This window comes from Phacochoerus africanus, chromosome 2 (assembly GCF_016906955.1).
Source record: "Phacochoerus africanus isolate WHEZ1 chromosome 2, ROS_Pafr_v1, whole genome shotgun sequence".
NCBI lineage: Eukaryota > Metazoa > Chordata > Mammalia > Artiodactyla > Suidae > Phacochoerus > Phacochoerus africanus.
In genome coordinates, this window is record NC_062545.1 from 161419670 (window position 1) to 161438859 (window position 19190).

Below are 19190 nucleotides of genomic sequence, written 5' to 3' on the forward strand. Positions count from 1 at the left end.
CCATCTACTTACTTGCTTTCCAAATTATACGCACCTACCCTCCTGTAGGAGACAAGCATTCCAAACTCTCACCAATAGGTTCAATTTAAATTAGCATTTACTCAGCTCTTATCACTGGATGGGAGAGGTGATAATCAGAGCTGATTGCCTACATAGCTTGTGCATTACACATATTTCTTTAAGTATTCTGAGTTCTAACCTTTGATCAGATTGGAACATCAGAAGCCTCGATATTTGAGTTATATTAGATTAGCCCATCATAGAAGGATCTTAAATTGCCTTAGCCTTTATTTAACGTTGCCTTAAAGAAGTGGCCATATGAAATTTGCTTCCGCAGCTGCTATAAAATGTTCACTACACCACCCATACAAAGCCACCTGAAAAGTCTGTTTCAGAAATTAGGGCCAAGAAAACTTTCCTTTAACACCATAGAATTGAAGCGATTTCTTCCAATAATGAAAATCACATAATTTAATCGTTTTCTTTTTCTCAAGCTATTGGGAAGCTCAGAAATAGATTCACAGCCCAGTCATGTCATTCTCTTCACCAGAATAGTTGGTATGCTTGTATCTTCTTTATTTCTTCATCTTTAGTTTCTATCTCATTAAGTTTTATGTATGTCTGTTATTGCCTCTTTGAATCTTTTTTTTTTAAACTTAGTTGATCCTCTTCAAAAGCTTAATAGACTCTGTCCCAAAGAGGTACATACTTCTTGGGGCACTTGGGTCAGGATCTTTTTCTGCTGGCAGGATCACCAGGAATAGTTACATGAACACATGGCATTTGAACCGAGACTTTGGGGACAGGTAGGGTTGACAAACACTGGGGAGAATGTTACTGGTGGAAGAAGGTTTAAATAAAAGAGTGATGCAAAGAATGCACAGGCCATTTGGGGGGACTAATAGGATTATTTTTGGCCAAGGTTTGAGGTGTAAGATGAGACAAAGGGAAGCCAAGCTGGAGGGACAGGTAGGCCCAGGTCAGAAGGAACCCACGTGCCAGGCTGCCGTATTTAGCACTAGTAGCATAAGGGAAGGATTTGTTTTCTCTGTTTAGGCAAAGGCTTTCTAAAAACTATCAAGACAGAGAATTTAAAGACAAAATCAAATGATGCAATTGCTACATCAAGGGCCGAGGTGATGTGGCATGAAATGCAATTAAAAGGACTAACTGAGGGTTAACCTTGGAAAGAACAATGAAGAAGAGAATAACATCAACATACAGGCACATAGGCCAGGCTCTTCCCCAAACTCTGCTACTATGGCTGCTTAAATCATGCTTTTCTTTAGGGGTACCTGGGTAAACATTAATCAAATAATGTCACACACTGAACCACAGCACTAAAATAGATTCCTGCCCAGGAGTTGATGAACGGAGCTGTTTTGTTTCAACAGAAGACTTCAAGCCAGTAACTTCAGAGGGTATAATAGAATTTAATGCTTTCCATTTTGCCTTTTTGACATAATAGAACAAAACAGCACTCAGTGGTAAATGCTGCAACCATCAGGTGAGCCTTTGAGGGCAGGAAGGGATGACAGTCCTTCCAAAGAACATCATAAAGGCTTTCTAAAAGAAACAAAAACACTAATTCAAAAAAATACATGCATCCCAATGCTCAGAGCAGCATTATTTACAATTGCCAAGGTATGGAAGCAACCCAAGTGCCCGTCAATAGATGAGTGGGTAAAGAAGATATGGTATATGTCTACACAATGGAATACTACTCAGCCATAAAAGAGAGCAAGATTTTGCTATTTACAGCAACATGGATGGACCTGGAGGGCAGTATGCCAAGGGAAATAAGTCAGACAAAGAAAGACAAGTACTGTATGATATCGCTTATTTGTGGAATCCAAAAAATGAAACAAACTAGTGAATATAACAAAAAAGTAGACTCAGACATAGAGAAGAAACTAGCAGTTACCAGTGGGGAGAAGAGAGGTGGAAGGGGAAATACAGAGGCAGGGAATTAAGAGATACAAACTCTTAGGTATAAAACAAGCAACAAGGGAGTTCCCATAGTGATGCAGTAGTTAACGAATCCGACTAGGAACCATGAGGTTGCAGGTTCGATCCCTGGCCTTGATCAGTGGTTTAAGGATCTCGCATTGCCGTGAGCTGTGGTGTGGGTTGCAGACACAGCTCTGCTCCTGCGTTGCTGTGGCTGAGGTGTAGGCCGGTGGCTACAGCTCCAATTGGACCCCTAGGCTGGGAACCTCGATATGCCACAGGAGCAGCCCTAGAAAAGGCAAAAAAGACAAAAAACAAACAAACAAAACAAAAAACAAAAACCAAAAACCAAGCAATAAGGATATATTGTACAACATGGGAATTATAGCCAACATTTTATAATAACAGCAAATGTCCTATAACCTTTAAAAATGGTGAATCACTATACTGTCCACCTGGAACTTATATTGTACAGTAACTATACTTCAGTAGAAAAATAGTAAATACAAGCAAAAAATTCACAGAATACTTAGAGTTGCCTCATGCAGATTTCTCTTTCTTTGAGGTATTTATCTCCTTTGGAATATTTGTTACTGACAAGAATGAAGAAATAATAAAACAATTCCCATAAAAAATAAAATAAAGCCTTTCTAATGGATCAGACCAGCTGAATCTTCTGATCTATCTAGGACACAGGCATTGGAAAAAGTGAGATTGTGAGACACAATATACCTCATGATGAGACTGATAAATAGGACATGCCACCACCTTGGAAGTCTTCTTGTCTAAAATAATTAAACCTGAGTCTAATCATGACTTTATATGTAATTTTTTTTTTGGCTGTGCCCGCAGCATACAAAAGTTCCAGCACCAGGGATCAAACCTACGCCACAGCAGCAACAACAGTGGACCCCAAACCTGCTGAACCACCAGGGAACTCATAGATGTAAATATTATTTTATGAGAGAAACAGCAGGAAGAACTAGTGACATGACACCCTGAGGAAGGAGTCAAACCCAGAATGTGCAACATTCTACATGATAAGTGGCCCATTTTCAAACAAATCAGTGGCATTATTTTTATTTTTTAAGTCTATAAGAGAGTAAAATAAAAAGGAGTTCATACATAATAATCAAATGTAATATGTGGATCATATTTGGGTCCTGATTTGAATAAATTAACCTTAAAAAAAGTCATTTTATTTTACTATTATTTTTTTATTTCTAGGGCCATACCTGTAGCATATGGAAGTTCCCAGGCTAGGGGTTGAATCAGAGCTGCTTAATCTCCAAAAATTTATAAACAACTTCTGCAGCTCCATACCAAAAAAACAAACAACCCCATCAAAAAATGGGCAGAAGATCTAAACAGACAATTCTCCAAAGAAAACATACAGATGGCCAAGAAACACATGAAAAGATGTTCAACATCACTCATTATTAGAGAGATGCAAATCAAAACCACAATGAGGTACCACCTTCTACCAGCCAGAATGGCCATCATCCAAATGTCTACAAACAATAAGTGCTGGAGAAGGTGTGGAGAAAAAGGAATACTAGTACACTGTTGGTGGGATTTTAAATTGCTGCAACCACTGTGGAAAGCAGTATGGAGATTCCTCAGAAAACTAAACATAGAACTACCATTTGATCCAGCAATCCCACTCCTGGGCATCTATCCAGAGAAAACCATGACTTGCAAAGACGCATGTACTCCAGTGTTCATTGCAGCACTATTTACAGTAGCCAAGACATGGAAACAACCTAAATGTCCATTGACAGAGGAGTGGATCCAGAAGATGTGGTACGTATACACAATGGAATATTACTCAGCCATTAAAAAGAACGAAATACCAGCATTTTTAGCAACATGGATGGACCTAGAAATTAGCATGCTAAGTGAAGTCAGCCATACAATGAGACACCAACATCAAATGCTTTCACTGACATGTGGAATCTGAAAAAAGGACAGACTGAACTTCTTTGCAGAACAGATGCTGACTCACAGACATTGAAAAACTTATGGTCTCCAGAGGAGACAGTTTGGGGGGTGGGGAGATGTGCCTGGGCTATGGGATGGAAATCCTGTGAAATCAGATTGTTATGATCATTATACAACTACAGATGTGATAAATTCATTTGAGTAATTAAAAAAAAAAAAAAAAAAAAAGAGCTTCGGCTGTGGCCTACACCACAGCCACAGCAACAGCCATGCCAGATCCAATCCACATCTGCAATCTTTGCTGAAGCTCACAGCAACGCCGGATCCCTAACCCACTGAGTGAGGCCAAGGATCAAACCCACATACTCAAGGATGCTAGCCAGATTCTTAACCTGCTGAGCCATGATGGGAACTCCAAAAAAGACATTTTAAAGACAAAGAAATTTGAATATGGGATGGTTACTAGAAGATATCAAGGAATCACTGCAATTGTTCAAATAGGATAATGTCATGTTGGTTACGTGAAAAAAAAAAAGTGTCCTCATCAGGTAGAGAGGCATACTGAAATTTTTACTAGGGAAATAACATGGTGTTGAGAATTTGCTTTAAAATACCTCTAGAAAAAAAATTAAGGGAATAGGTGAAGACTTGCAAAATAATTATAACTACTGAAGATAGATAGATGATGGGTACAAGCTGGGTTTCACTGTATTATTTCTTCTGATTTTGCACATGTTTGAAAACTTGTCATAAAGAGATATTTATATATTTATTTATTATTTTGTCTTTTGTCTTTTTAGGGCTGCACCCACGGCATATGGAGATTCCTAGGCTAGGGTCTAATTGGAGGTGCAGCTGCCAGCCTATACCACAGCCATAGCAATGCCAGATCTAAGCATGCGTCTGCAATCTATACCACTGCTCATGGCAACACTGGATTCTTAACCCACTGAGCAAGGACAGGATCGAACCCACGTCCTCATAGATACTAGTCTGGTTCGTTAAACACTGAGTCACGACTGGAACTCTGAGATACTTATTTTAATGCATTCTTTACCATGACTAGTTTGAAAAGTTTCTATTTGTTTTTGTATTTGATGAGATAAAGGGATTTTTTAGTGCACAGTGTGTGAATTTGACATAGACTAGGTCCAGTAGATTCTTGAGAAACTAAATGTGTTATTTTACCAAGTTTGAAATGACACTGCTCTGTAGTTGTGGTTTATGGAGACCAGAGGTAGGAAAAATCTTTCCTGACTCTCACAAAGAAAATTTCCTTGCACTAAATCATATTCTGGCTTTTCTTGCATAGATCCCTGGAAGTAACAGTCCCTTCCATGGGCCACCAGAGACTGGCTTCTTATTCCCGGGTTATCCAGGTCACAGCTAAGCCACAAGGCCAGGACCTGGCATGGTAACCAGCCTCAGGTTGCCAGTGTGGGTACCCTGAGCTGAAATTGGGTCTGCTGCAGTACACCTGCTTATGTACTGATCATATTGAAAAAAATTGTGTTCACCTGTTCTGATGCTTGGCCAGCAAGTATACTTGAGCATTGATCATGTGCAGCTTAAGAATGTAGGTCTTGGTGTTCTTGCCGTGCCTCAGCAAGTTAAGAACCCAGCTAGCGTCCATGAGGATTCGGGTTGTATCCCTGGCCTCGTGGGTTGAGGATCCGGCATTGCTGCAAACTGTGGTGTAGGTCGCACCAGATCTGCATGGCTGTGGCTGCGGCTGGCAGCTGAAGCTCTGATTTGACCCCCAGCCTGGGAACCTCCATATGCTACAGATATGGCCTGAAAAAAAACAAAATGAAAACAAATTTAAAAAAAAGCAAAAAATAAAAAGGTAGTTCTTTTGAAATGTATGGCTGAACTTTATCTCTTAAGTCAGATCTCCTCTACCTTCATCATCACCTCCACCATCACTGTCACCATCATGTCTAACCTGAGAGGGTCAAATGGAAGAGTGCTCCAAGACATAAAGCCAGTGACCTATTATACTTGGGCGAATTGGACACCCACCCCTCCCCAAAAGGAATGGTAGGCAGTTTAGCAACAACACATAATGTTCCTGTTTTCTTGAGGTCACATCCTGTTCATTCTTGGTGGCGGATGTTGGGAGGCACCACCCAGCTCCCCTCTGGGAATAAAAGATCTAGTTATTCAGCTGCAGGCAGTGTTGCCAGCAGGTGGCTCTCAACTGTCATCTCTCTTCAGGAATCACTTTGGCTGGAGGCAGCCACTGTGCCCCAGGTCACCCCACTTCATGGGCAGCTGATGCATGGTTGACCCGGGGGGTACAGAGGCTCTCCGTTCAGTGAGACTTGAGACGGCTCTGAAGGTCCACGCTGGCTCCTGAGCTCCCTGCAGGATTAGTTGAAGCCTTTGGTGAGGCTGTATCATAGCCCAACTTCTTCCTCTGCCTAGTCCTGCTTCTTTCCTTTCTCTTCTACACGTGTTGATCCTGTGGACACTCCCCAACAGCCTTCCTGCGGCTCATCTCCATCTCAGTGTGTGCTTCCCACAGAGCCCAGCCTGGACCCCTCCCCAGAGAGTAAGCTAGATGCCCTCAAATGAGCTGTCCTGCCGTCTGCAGCTGAAAGAGATGACGGGTAGAGCCGAGCCTAATTCCCGCATCAACCTGCCTCCTCAGGGGATTGAGAGGATGAAGGTGCATGTCAGGGAGACCCACTGCCCACAGACAACCCACCCATCCCACAGAAAGGTCCACAGATGCCACTGTTGCCAATACCTCCATTTCCAACTTCTCTGCTTAAACTACTTGGATACAAAGAATACTAAATAATTGCCTTGCTTAAAAGCAATTCTTATTGAGTTATTAATGTTATTATAATATTATATCATTATCACATGTGTTGGGGCAATTCAGGCAGGGACTAAGACAAGCGTAGGAACAGATGTGTCTACTCTGAATGCCAGTAGTTCCATGAATCTGTCTGTGGAGTTGACTGCTGTGCCTGGCACAGAACCTAGCTTTCGGGAAAAGCGTGCTAAGTATTCACTTAACGTAAGAAAGAGAGAAGAGAGGGAGGGAGGAGAAAGAAAGGAAATTCCACCTTCATCATGAACCTCTTGTTGGTGTCCCAACCAGGATAACATATATTCTGTCCCGGAACCTTGAGCTACTTGAGGGATGGGTCCATCTATGTTCATCTGTTTATCCCTAGTGTCTGTTGCTGATTGTGGCACACAGTAGGTGCTCAGGAAGCTAGGTCTTGAATGAAGGAAAGGAAAGAGGCTCTATAAATAAAGGGCAGAGTTTAATCATCTCTTACTGAGTAACAAAACATAGGAAATCTTAAAAAAATTAAAAATTAAAAATTAAAAAAATTTTTAAAAGATAAAAAAAATCCACTGGGAACTATATCTAGTCACTTATGATGGAGCATGATAATGTGAGAAAAAAGAAGGTATACATGTATGTGTAACTGGGTCACCATGCTTTACAGTAGGAAAAAAAAATAATGTATTGGAAATTAAAAAAAAAAATCAACAAAACATCTGAAATCTTACCAGTTTAAAATGACCACCATGGGAGTTCCCGTCATGGCTCAGCAGAAACGAATCTGACTAGTATCCATGAGGACAAAGGTTTGATCCCTGGCCTTGCTCAGTGGGTTGAGGATCTGGCATTGCCCTGAGCTGTGGTGTAGGCTGCAGACGAATCTTAGATCTGGCATTCCTGTGGCTAGGGCATAGGCCAGCAGCTACAGCTCCGATAGGACCCCTAGCCTGGGAACCTCCATGTGTCATGGGTGTGGGCCTAAAATTTAAAAAAAATAAAAAAATAAAATGGCCACCATGATCTGCCTACCACTCTGGGCTCAGCTGGTCAGTCTCCTGTGGGGTCACTCATAGGTCGAAGGAGGCCTCACTTGCACATCCAGGCTACCAGCCAGAGAGTCTCATGTCTTTTCCATGTGGGCTTTCCAGCAGGAGAGCCCTGGTTTTCCCTTGGTGATGGCAGCTTCCCCTAGGGCAGGCCCCCATATAACTATGTTGTCAAGCCTCTGGTTGGGTCACATGAGTTGGTGCACATTGGCCAAGACAAGTCACGTAGTCCAGCCCAGCATCAGTGGTCCAGCCCTACATGCTATGCAGAGGGTTCATTAGAGGCCATGTATCATGTAACCACCTACCACGGGCACAATGACCCAGATTTAGCCACTTAGGACCAGAATTCTGGAAGAATTCTTCTATTAGTGGTTTCTAGGTAACTAGAGCTTGGGTTTAGGAATTTGGGAGGCAGTAAAAAAGAACTGGCCAGGCAAATCCCTACAAAGGAGCTGAGTGTGGCAAACACCTGGGCCGCCTTCCACACTGGTGACAGGTACGGGTGGCCAGGGGTGGGAGTTGTCACGTGGCTTCTGACAACTATCTCCTCTGAGCTTAGGCCAGCTTAGGAGTCCCATCTCCTCCTAGAATTCTAGGGTAGTGGGCTTGGCCACCTGGCTTGGGGGTAGGGGGGCGACTGTGTAAACAAGGAAGCTGAGGATGAAGGGATCAGAAGCAGAGATGCAGGGACGGTCCTGGGAGCTGGGGCCAGGAAGTTCTCAGCCATGCCACTGCTTCTGAATTTGTCATTGAAGAATCCTGGCTGGTCCCCCGCATCATGCACCCCATGCTTGGTCCCCTATGCTCCCTGGATCCTTCACGTTCAGTGCTCAGGGCCTCTCTCCACTCTTTGAAACCACTGGTTATTCCATGCTGAGTAATTAGTAAAATTAGCCTGCAGCAATTATGTCATTTCTCTTCTCATTTCCTTTAACATGGTATAAACATTTATGCAAATTGAGAATATCTTCAATAATCAAATATTTATATAACATCGGCTGTGAGACAAAAATCAACAGTTAAAAAATTTCCAGGGTAAACTGTTTCAAATCCTGAGACTTCTGGACCTCTGAGGCTCTGTCTGGGAAGTGATTTATTTGGGAGGCATGGGAGGAGGGGAAGAGGGCTGTCTGTAGCTAGTGATAAGCCTTTGCGGTAGAGGTGAATTCACAAATGACTGTGCTCAGATGGACCTCTCCTTTAGAGCCCTTCTTCTTCACACCACCACCCAAAATAGACAAAGGGAAAACATCTTTTTGCAATGATTTAATACAGAAGAGTGACCTGCAGAATACTGGCATCTCCATTATGGCCAACACATCAATGAGGGCCACAGTTGCTACATTTAGCAAATAGAAATGTAGGCTGCCTAGATAAATTTGTATTTCAGACAAACAAGGAATAATTTTTAGGATCTTTGTGTCCCATGCAATATTTGGGACATACAAATACTGAAAACATACATATTTGTTGTTTATCTGAAAATTTAACTGGGAATCCTGCATATTCCTGGGACCCCAAGTGAGGGCAGGGTTTTTAAGGGATACTCTTAGGTCTTTCAAGGAGGCAGCCGTGGGGTGGTGGGAAAAGAACAAGCTTTGGAGTCAGATCTGGTGGGACTGGGTTTGATCACTTGATTAGGAACATGAGCAAGTTAATTCACCTGAGCCTCCATTTCCCAGCTGTAAGTACTTATGAGGCGATAATACTTCCCTCATGAGGTGGTTGATAGAATTAGAATTGAAAATTCATGAAACACTCTAGCACAAATTATCAGCACACGGTCATTGCTTCATCATTGTTCGTTCCCCTCTCTCCTCACACTGCCCTTATTTGGGGTCGGTCGCTGAAGAAGAATTGTGCTGGGACTCTGAGGGATACAGTGAGCCCTCCAGCCACTTGTGAAACTTTCACCTTCCAGCTTTTATGGGGCTTCAGTAGTTCCGAGTCAGAGCCTGATTGACAATTTGTGCGACAGCCCTTCATCCCTGAGACAAGGGGCCCGTCTGGGGCCATTCCAGCGACACTAAACCAGGAGCCCCTCGTCTACCTAGTAACTCAAACATTCAACAATTCTACCAGAGACCATTAGTGCAGCTATTCACAGAAGGGGCTGATTTTACAAATCAAGTTCCCTTGGCTTGTGAACTGCTGCCAGGGAGGGCAGGAGAGTCCTGCCAGGTAGCTCCCCACGTGTTTCCCTGCCACCCCGTGGCTGATCCATCTTCACGTTACTCTCAATTTCCCTGCTTAATGAAGACCTGCCCAATCCGTGCACCAAAGATGATGATTCGTTCAAGCTGTGTCTTTGTCTTGATACTAGGTTAATTTAATTATTTTGATTAGAGTGTTGATTCTCTAATTATGTTCCCTTTGGACTAATGCTAATTATTTAAAATCTGTTTGTAGCATGCCTGGATTGACGGAAGGAATTAGAGGCAAATTGGGGCCAACACAGTATATACTCTAACCCGGTTGTGCCGAATTCTAGAAGTAAATAATTCATATATACCATGTAGACAGCTAACAACAACAACAAAAAAAGCCATTTCCTGCAAGAGAAATGAGAACAGTCCAAGGTTACCATTGTTCTAATTATGGTTTCGGTTTTCCCCAGAGCACAGGAATCTTCACATTCTTTTCAAAACAGCATTAAGGAAGTTGAAAGCTTCCCTTTAATGAAAATATAACCTCATTTGAATGGGTTTAAAAATACCCCTTGAGCACAGGATCAATTGCTACACGACTTACTGCCTGTGTATCAAGGATGTTGGTTGTAAAAGTTTTAATTACATAATAAGAGGGAAAAAGCCATAATTTAAGAGTGCAGTTACCCGGAAGAATACTTTATCTCATTATTAACTTCTTCAGATAGATCGAAAGCCCACAGAAGCCTTGCTTTTAGGAAATAAAAGAAAGTGCTCATCATTAGAAACTATTTTAAACTGGTTTCAAGTCAGTTTGTGGACAATACCAAGTGCTGACGAGGAGGCAACTGGATCTCATCCACTGCCATATTGCAAACCTACACTTAGACTGTCCAGCAATCCCATCCCTAGGTATTTACTCAAGAAAAATGAAAATGATGTCCACATAAAAACTCGTATGTGAAGATTTACAGCAGCTTTATTCATAATTACCTCAAACTGGAAATAACCCAAATGTCCCTCAACTGGTGACTGAATAAACAAAGTATATCCAGGCTCAAGAATACTACTCAGCAATAAAAAGGAACAGACTATTGACACATGCAAAAACGAGCATTGTGCTCAGTGAAGGAGGCCAGACTCAACTGCACGCCGTGTGACTCTATTTGCTGTGGAAAAGGCAGAGCCCTAGGGACAGAGAACAGATTTGTGGGTGCCAGGGGCTGGGGGTGGGATGGGGTGGCGGGGTGGTTTGCCACAAAGGAGCAGGAGGGAATTTTTGCAAAGATGGAAGTGTTCTGTCTTGATTATGGTGGTGGTTACACGACTACCCGCACTTGTAGAATTCATAGAACTGCAGTCCTTGAATAGGTGAATTTTACTGCATGTACTAAATTATATTGACTCAATAAAAGTGATTTAAAAACCAGTCATTTAGGAGTTCCTGTCGTGGCGCAGTGGTTAACGAATCCGACTAGGAACCATGAGGTTGCAGGTTCGATCCCTGCCCTTGCTCAGTGGGTTAACGATCCGGCGTTGCCGTGAGCTGTGGTGAAGGTTGCAGACGCGGCTCGGATCCTGCGTTGCTGTGCCTCTGGCGTAGGCCGGCGGCTACAGCTCCAATTAGACCCCTAGCCTGGGAACCTCCATATGCCGCGGGAGCGGCCCAAGAAAAGGCAAAAAGACAAAAAAAAAATAAATAAATAAGTAAAAACCAGTCATTTGGTGACTTCCTAAGTATCATGCTGATGTTCAATAAGATTTCATTAACACCTGATTCAAATGACTATGGGGAAGGTAGGCGGGTCCTTTGCTCTTCAAATAACTAGGTCAGATGTTCTGCTACAGTTTCGTTGTTCCACCTAAGCAGAAACACAGGTTGACATGGCCCATGACTGACTGTAGTGCTCTTAGAGAACAGTGGCCACCATCTGTCCCTCCTAGAAGATGTCTTCCATCCCATGGACATCTGCTCAGCATCCACACCACCCATGGATAACCAGACATGAAGTGTCAAGTAACTGTATCTATTTGCATGGTTTTAAAGATCTCTCAACCATGCAGAGGAGTGGGGGGCATGGGGGAAGAGGGGGCAGTTTCATTATTTATCATAAATTTGTAGTGAACACATAGTCATTAACACAGATCTATAGGGCCCTGCAGCATGTACCCAGTGCATGTAATAAGAGACAAGTGGCCATGAGCTATGGAGAGTGGAGCTGTTTATCCTTCTGATGTTGCCTGCGAATATATATTTGCTCTAGGTGCTAAAATAGGATAGCTAGTATCATCTTATTCACAGAGCTAGAATCTCTTTGCGGGCATAGAGCCAAGAGACTGTATGGTTAGCATATAAAGTGTCTAATGCAAAGTTTTAGGCCTCACTATTGAATTTGGGGCCACACCCAGAGCATACAGAAATTCCCAGGCTAGAGGTCAAATTAGAGTTGCAGCTGCCAGCCTACACCACAGCCACTGCCACTTGGGATCCAAGCTGCATCTGTGATCTACACCACAGCTCCAGATCCTTTACCCACTGAGTAAGGCCAGGGATTGAACCCACATCCTCATGAATACTAGTTGGGTTCTTAACCTACTGAGCCACAATGGGAACTCTGGGTTTAGATTTTTTTAAAAAAATAGTCCCATCACTGACTTCTTCCACTCACATCCGTTCAACTGTAGTGTACATCATTTGCCATAGCTGAAAACACAACACTTTAGAGGAAGCAAAACAGAGTGTATATAAACATGACCACAATCCACAAAGTCATGTAACAGTGGGCAGGAATGTAAGCCCTGGGGCTTGGGTGCCAAACCCACACACCAGCTTTGTAACCTTGTGGAAGTCCATTAACCTCACTGACTCTATTCCCTCTTCTGTACAGATGACAATGGTCGTTTCATGGATTTGCTGTGATGATTAAAGGGGATAATATATATCTGAAGAACTCTTCAGGCTGCATCAACAAACAGCTGTCATTTGCCCCAGTGTTACCTGTAACCCATGTGAGTGAAGCTCCCTCTTTATCCTGAGTCAAACTCACATTCTTGTCTCCTATGACAGGACTGGTAGTGATCACTGCTGTTGCTCCTGCCCCAGAGGCAGCCACAAGTGGATTTATTTACAGCAGGAATTGAAGGTCAAGAGCAGAGGCTGCTGTCAGTGGGAGAGGTCTGGGCCCAGGGACAAATGACAACTCAGCATTGGGCAAGGACCCTGGTCAGAGTTTCGGGCCCCTGGCTCTGCTGCCACATCACACCTTAGTCTTGACAAGTGAACTTTTGTTGGGCCTAAGGTTTGTTTCTTTTATCTTCAGGTATTATTTTTTTCCCAGATTTATTGAGGTAGAAGTGATACACAACATTGTGTGAGTTTAAGGTATATAAAGCGCTAATGTGATTCATGTATCAAATTTGATACATGTATATCTTGTGAACTGATCACTACAATAAGCTTAGATAAACCTCCATCACCTCACATTACTTTTTTTTTGTGGTGAGACCATTTCAGATTTACTTTCCTAGCAACTTTCAAGTATTTAATACGGTATTGTTAACTATTGACACTACGCTGTTCATTAGGTCTATAGAATTTATTTCTCTTGTAACTAAGAGTTTGTACCTTTGACCAGCATCTCCCCATCTTCCCATCTCCAGCCCCTGGCAATCGCCATTATGCTCTCTGTATCGATAAATTGGGCTTTTTTAGATTCTGCATGCCAGTAAGATCACACAGTATTTGTCTTCCTGTGTCTGACTTAGTTCACTTAGCCCAGTGCCCTCAAGGTCCATCCATGTTGTTGCAAATGGCAGAATTTCCCTCTTTTTTATGGCTGTCAGGAATTGCTGCTCTATCCTTCCTTTACCTTCTGAACCATAGCCAGCTCTGGCTTAATAAAAATGCCTATTTTAAAAAAGAAGGCACACAAGAACTCTTATCTAAATAGTTCCACTTTTCCATCACCTTAAAGAGCAAAACCTTAAATTGCGTCTTCCATCTAGAAAGATGTATCTTTTCTTGAGTCATTACCCATAGAACAGAAATTGGAAGTGGAAACAAAAGTCCTGTAATGATCTTGTCCTCACTGTGTTCTCACTTGGTATCAGAGTTCAGCAGTCTGGGGCCACTCATGGCTCAGAGGTCTGGCCTCCTCCATCCTCCTCTGGACACATTTCTGCCCACAGGTCTCACTGTCCCAAGTGGCCTTGTTTTATGTCTTATGTCAGTGGCCCTATGAATGGTATTCTAGTTGGAAAGTTATGTTGAGATAACCAGTCTATCTCTTGGGATTTGGAATTGTCATACATAAACTGGGTAGGGTTCATATCCATAAAGTTTATCTATAGCTGTACACCTATACATATATGCGCCAGGGCATATGGCCAGTAGGTAGTGGAAATGAAAGGATTTGAGAGCTGAAGATTTGGGAAGAGAGCAGCCCTCATATGTAACATGCACAGCAAAGGTCGAGGGGAGATGGAGAAACTGAGCCTGAGGAGGGTCACGAGGGAGCAAGATCAGAGGGCAGCCTCCGGAGCTGCCACGTTCTGCCCGTCCTACATCTGAGGTTCACTTTCCTCTGTTTTTCTGAGATTTCTCCCTGAACTAACCTAGTTTCACCAGAGTGGGTTCCTTGGTGCAGGCTTGACTTTGAGGCAGCAGTCAGAAAGAGCTGTTGGTTTTAATGACCTAGCAACTTTCAAGTATTTAATACAATATTGTTAACTGTGGAGAGCACACTGTACATTAGATATCTAGAATTTATTCCTCTTATAACTTAGCAGGGTTGAGGGGGTTAAAAAGCCTTCTGAATCACAATGCTACAGATGCATACACACGCCAGAGGCTGAAATGGTGAGATTTGAGTCCAAACACCAGCTTTGTATCTGAAGGGTCCTTCCTAAGAAGATGGGCTCTAAACTTTGCTGTGACAGGAAAGCAATAGGCCTACTGGAGCAGGAGGAATTAATGGTAATTTCCAAGAAAAAGCCAAGCTCCAGCAAGAAGACCTCACCATAGCACCCTCTGCAGCCCGGGCCCTTGGGAGGGGTAGGGAAATGGACGACCTGGCAGAGGGGACCAGAGCTGGGACTGGACACAGGACATGAGGAGACTGGGCAGGGAGGCTCTGAGGGCCTGGAAGGGACAGAGGAGGTGCTGAGGGAACAATAAAGAATGTAGGACCCACATGGAAGCGTGGGAAGGGGAAGTAGACCAAATGCCTGACAGAAGAAGCAGGGTGGCGGAGGACGGCTTGAGCAACAGGAAAAGAGAGAGAAAGGGACCCAGAATTAGGGAACAGAGAAGAGGTCAAGGAAGCCAGAGAGAAAGAGTGGAGGAGGATGGGGTGTGGGGGGCAGACATACAGAGAGACAAGACTTCTTGGTTCTGACATGTCCTCCTCATCAGTGACTCCTGCTACGTGTCATGGCCGCTCCACATCTAGACTGTCCTTGTTTTCTGACTGGTTAAAAGAAGAGCTACCAGGAGTTAGCTGTCATGGCGCAGTGGTTAACAAATCCGACTAGGAACCATGAGGTTGCGGGTTTGATCCCTGGCCTTACTCAGTGGGTTGAGGATCCAGTGTTGCCGTGAGCTGTGGTGTAGGTTGCAGACGTGGCTTGGATCTGGAGTTGCTGTGGCTCTGGCATAGGCTGGCGCGTACAGCTCCGATTAGGCCCCTAGCCTGGGAACCTCCATATGCTGCGGGAGTGGCCCAAGAAATGGCAAAAAGACAAAAAAAAAAATAGAAGAAGAGCTACCAATACCACCCCAATCTATCTCAGAGGGAAGAAGCCAGGACCAGAGGAAACACACATCCAACCTCAGGGCCTTTGCATATGCTGCTTCTTCTGACTGCAGCATACTGCAGTGCATGCACTGGGGAGACCAGTGCAGCTGGAATGGAGGGTAGGTGGTATGAGATGAGCCTAGAGGGCTGGGGGCACTGGAATCTATGTGAGAGACTTTAGTCTTTTGGGGAGGATAGTTGTGGTCAAATTCATAATGCCCTGAATCCTTCTTTCCATCATCTGTCCATCTCTGGCCAGGTCTGTTTCACCAACTACAAGTATAAATACAGCTGTACCTCTTTTCTTTTCCCTATTAATTGCTGGAGCTCTTATATGTCAAAAAGCTCACCTGGAAAGCCTCCCCCTCAGGCATCCTGGAACCCCAAGGTCTTATTGGGTCCAAAGAGGAAATGTTTTCCTTCCAAATACCCCAGAGAGGATGAGAAAGGCTAGCGAGCTCAGTCATGGCCTGTCACAGCCTCTTGGTCACTGTGAAGCACTGTCCCACACATACAGATGTTTGCGTGCAATGACTTGGAATTGGCTGAGGGGCAGGAGCCTCCACCTGTCCAGCCCCAACTCTTCACCACCAGCCCAGTGCCTGTTGGAACCCTTGGTGCCTGTTCCCCCAGAGGACCTCACTTGGATGCCCCTGATTCTTTACGAGGCTGCTGAGTGTGGACTGTTTCAGGAGGCTGCCGGCCCTCTGCGCAGTCCTGCCCTCCTTGTCCCCTAGCACTAGCTCTGCAGACCAAGAGCAACCGTGCAGCACTTGCGTCAGGGCGTGACAGACATCCCCTGGTCTCATATCCATGAGAGCAAACAACCTTGCCCAGGGTAACAAACTCTATCCCAAGGCCACCAATTCCCTCATTTCCACACAGAGAAGATGCTGGCATTTGGAGTCTGTTTTTACATTTTTCCCTCTCCCGGCATCTCCTCATTACATTATTAGTAATATATAAAATAATGGAGTTACCGTTGTGGCTCAGTGGAAATGAATCTGACTAGTATACATGCAGATGCAGGTTCAATTGCTGGCCTCGCTCAGTGGGTTAAGAATCTGGCATTGCCATGCCATGAGCTGTGATATAGGTCACAGACTCAGTTCAGATCTGACATTGCTGTGGCTGTGGTGTTGGCCAGCGGCTACAGCTCCAATTCGACCCCTAGCCTGGGAAACTCCATATGTGTGGGTATGACCCTAAAAAGAGAAATAATAATAATGACACCAGAAAATATCAACGGAAAAGCATTCCATGTCTCTAACCAAATAAAGACATTCATACCAGCATGTAAAACACAAAACTCACAGTTTCCATGGATGAGCATGCTCCCTACAAGCATGACTGCTGTGTTCCATGAAGCCTTATAGACAGAGCATCCCCCTGGGCAAGCGGCCCTGACATTGGGAGTCCCACTGTGAAAAGAGGTTTTATTGTGGAAACATTTACTCTGAATACATGTTACTGGTATACAGATCCTGAAACTTAATTTTTTTAAAAAATGAAAATTTTGACAGCTTTATTTTTTTACTAGTAGAATTAAATAAGAATGCTCTAAAACTTTACATATGTATTTTTCCATGGTTTCTTCATTGTTGAAATAAAAGGCCCTAAAAATCTATATTCTCACATCCAGGAAACACAAAGAACTTTGAAAACACAGTAAATAAATAAATAACTCAGTTAAAAAATAGGCAAAAGATTTGAATACACATTTCACCAAATAAGAGACAAATGTGGTCAAATAAGCATATGAAAAGATGCTCAGTCAGGGACTGCAAATGTAAATGAAATGAAAGCCACAGTGATATCTAGTAGAATGGCTGAAATTAAAACAAACAAACAAACTGACACTGTCAAATGCTGGTAAGTATGTGGAGCAACTGGAACTCTCCTCCATGCTGATGAAAATGCAAAATTGTACGGGTACTTTGGAAAACAATTTCAGTTTCTTATAGAGTTAAATATACATTTACCATATGATCCCACAATCCTACACCTGGTATTTACACAAGATAAATGAAAACACATGTACACAGAGATTATTATAGTAGCTTTATTTGTAATTGCCCCTAGTTGGAAAGAATCCAAGTGTGGGTGAGTAAACGGTGCTACATCCCTATAACAGAATACTACTCAGCAATAAAAAAGGAACTAACTGCTGGTGTACCCAATAACTTAGATGGATCTCAAGGGTATGATGCTGAAAGAAGACTCAAATGGCTCCCTATTGTATGATTCCATTTATATGACATTCTGGAAAAGACAAAACTCTAGAAACATAGAACAGATATGTTTACCATTTCCCTTTGTAGCCAGTTTCCTCCAGGGTATGGGGGTAGTGAGGAAGGAACTGGCTACAAAGGGAAATGGGAAACTGGGGGGTACTAAATATAGTATAGATCTTGATTGCGGTGGTGGTTATACAACTATATATTTTTGTCAAAACTCATACAACTGTATATCTAAAGAATGAATTGTAGTGTGCATAAATCACAAACTCAATAAAACTGATGTCAAAAGACTTTTTCACTTTTTCACTAATACAGTAGGTATTTTAAAAAATTTTTCCTAAGAGCTTTAAATATGCGTCTCTTTTCATGGTTCCTTTGCCATTGAAATAGAGAGGCCATAAAAGCCAATAAAAAATGAATTTTCTTTTCTCTTTTAGTGTAGGATGTTTTACTGCCTCTGCTAAATTAAGGCAACTCATAAGAGTCTTATAAGAATGTCATTTTTCCTCATGATGTTACAGTCTATGTGGTCTTGTTTCCAGGGCTACAGCTGTTCATGAGAAATCAAGAACCTGGGTCACAGTGAAAGATTTTCCTGGGCTCCAGCCCCTTCCCAAAGGGGTTTAGGCCAATACCACCACCTCTTCTGAGTTGGTGGCCAATTTATTATCCTCTCCAAACTAGGAGAGACATCCAGGACACTAGGTGAAAAGGAAACACAGCATTTCAACCTACACATCCCAAATGTCAGGGGCTACGGGTGAAAGCCTTACACATTCTACTTATACTGTCCCATTGTGGCAGTCAGTGTATTTTGAAGGCATAAGCCTACTTCTCCCAGTGTGTGATGCAGATGGCGACAACTTTGGATCAACCATGGGCTTGTCAACTGACTGAAAAAGTCACACCCTTCAGACCTAGTTTCAAAGAGTGGGAAGGTTTCCAGGGTGGGTGGCAGTTAGCTTATAGCTATGTGATCTGACTCAGGGAGAGAACATGAGATCTGAGACTGCTTCCGTGTCCAGGAAGGGATGGGTGTCAGAGACAGAGGAGGAGAGTGACAAACAACAGTGGGGTCTCTGCTACTGGGACCTTCCAGGAACTCTGCCAGTGCTTGGCTGCACCTCATCCCTCTTCATCTTTACACCAGTCCTACAAACTAACATCATCTTCAGGTTACCCACGTGGAACCTGAAGATAAAGCCGGGCAATGAAGCAGCTGCACGAGGTAGGTCAGTATTTGGTGGGGTGGAGTTTTGACT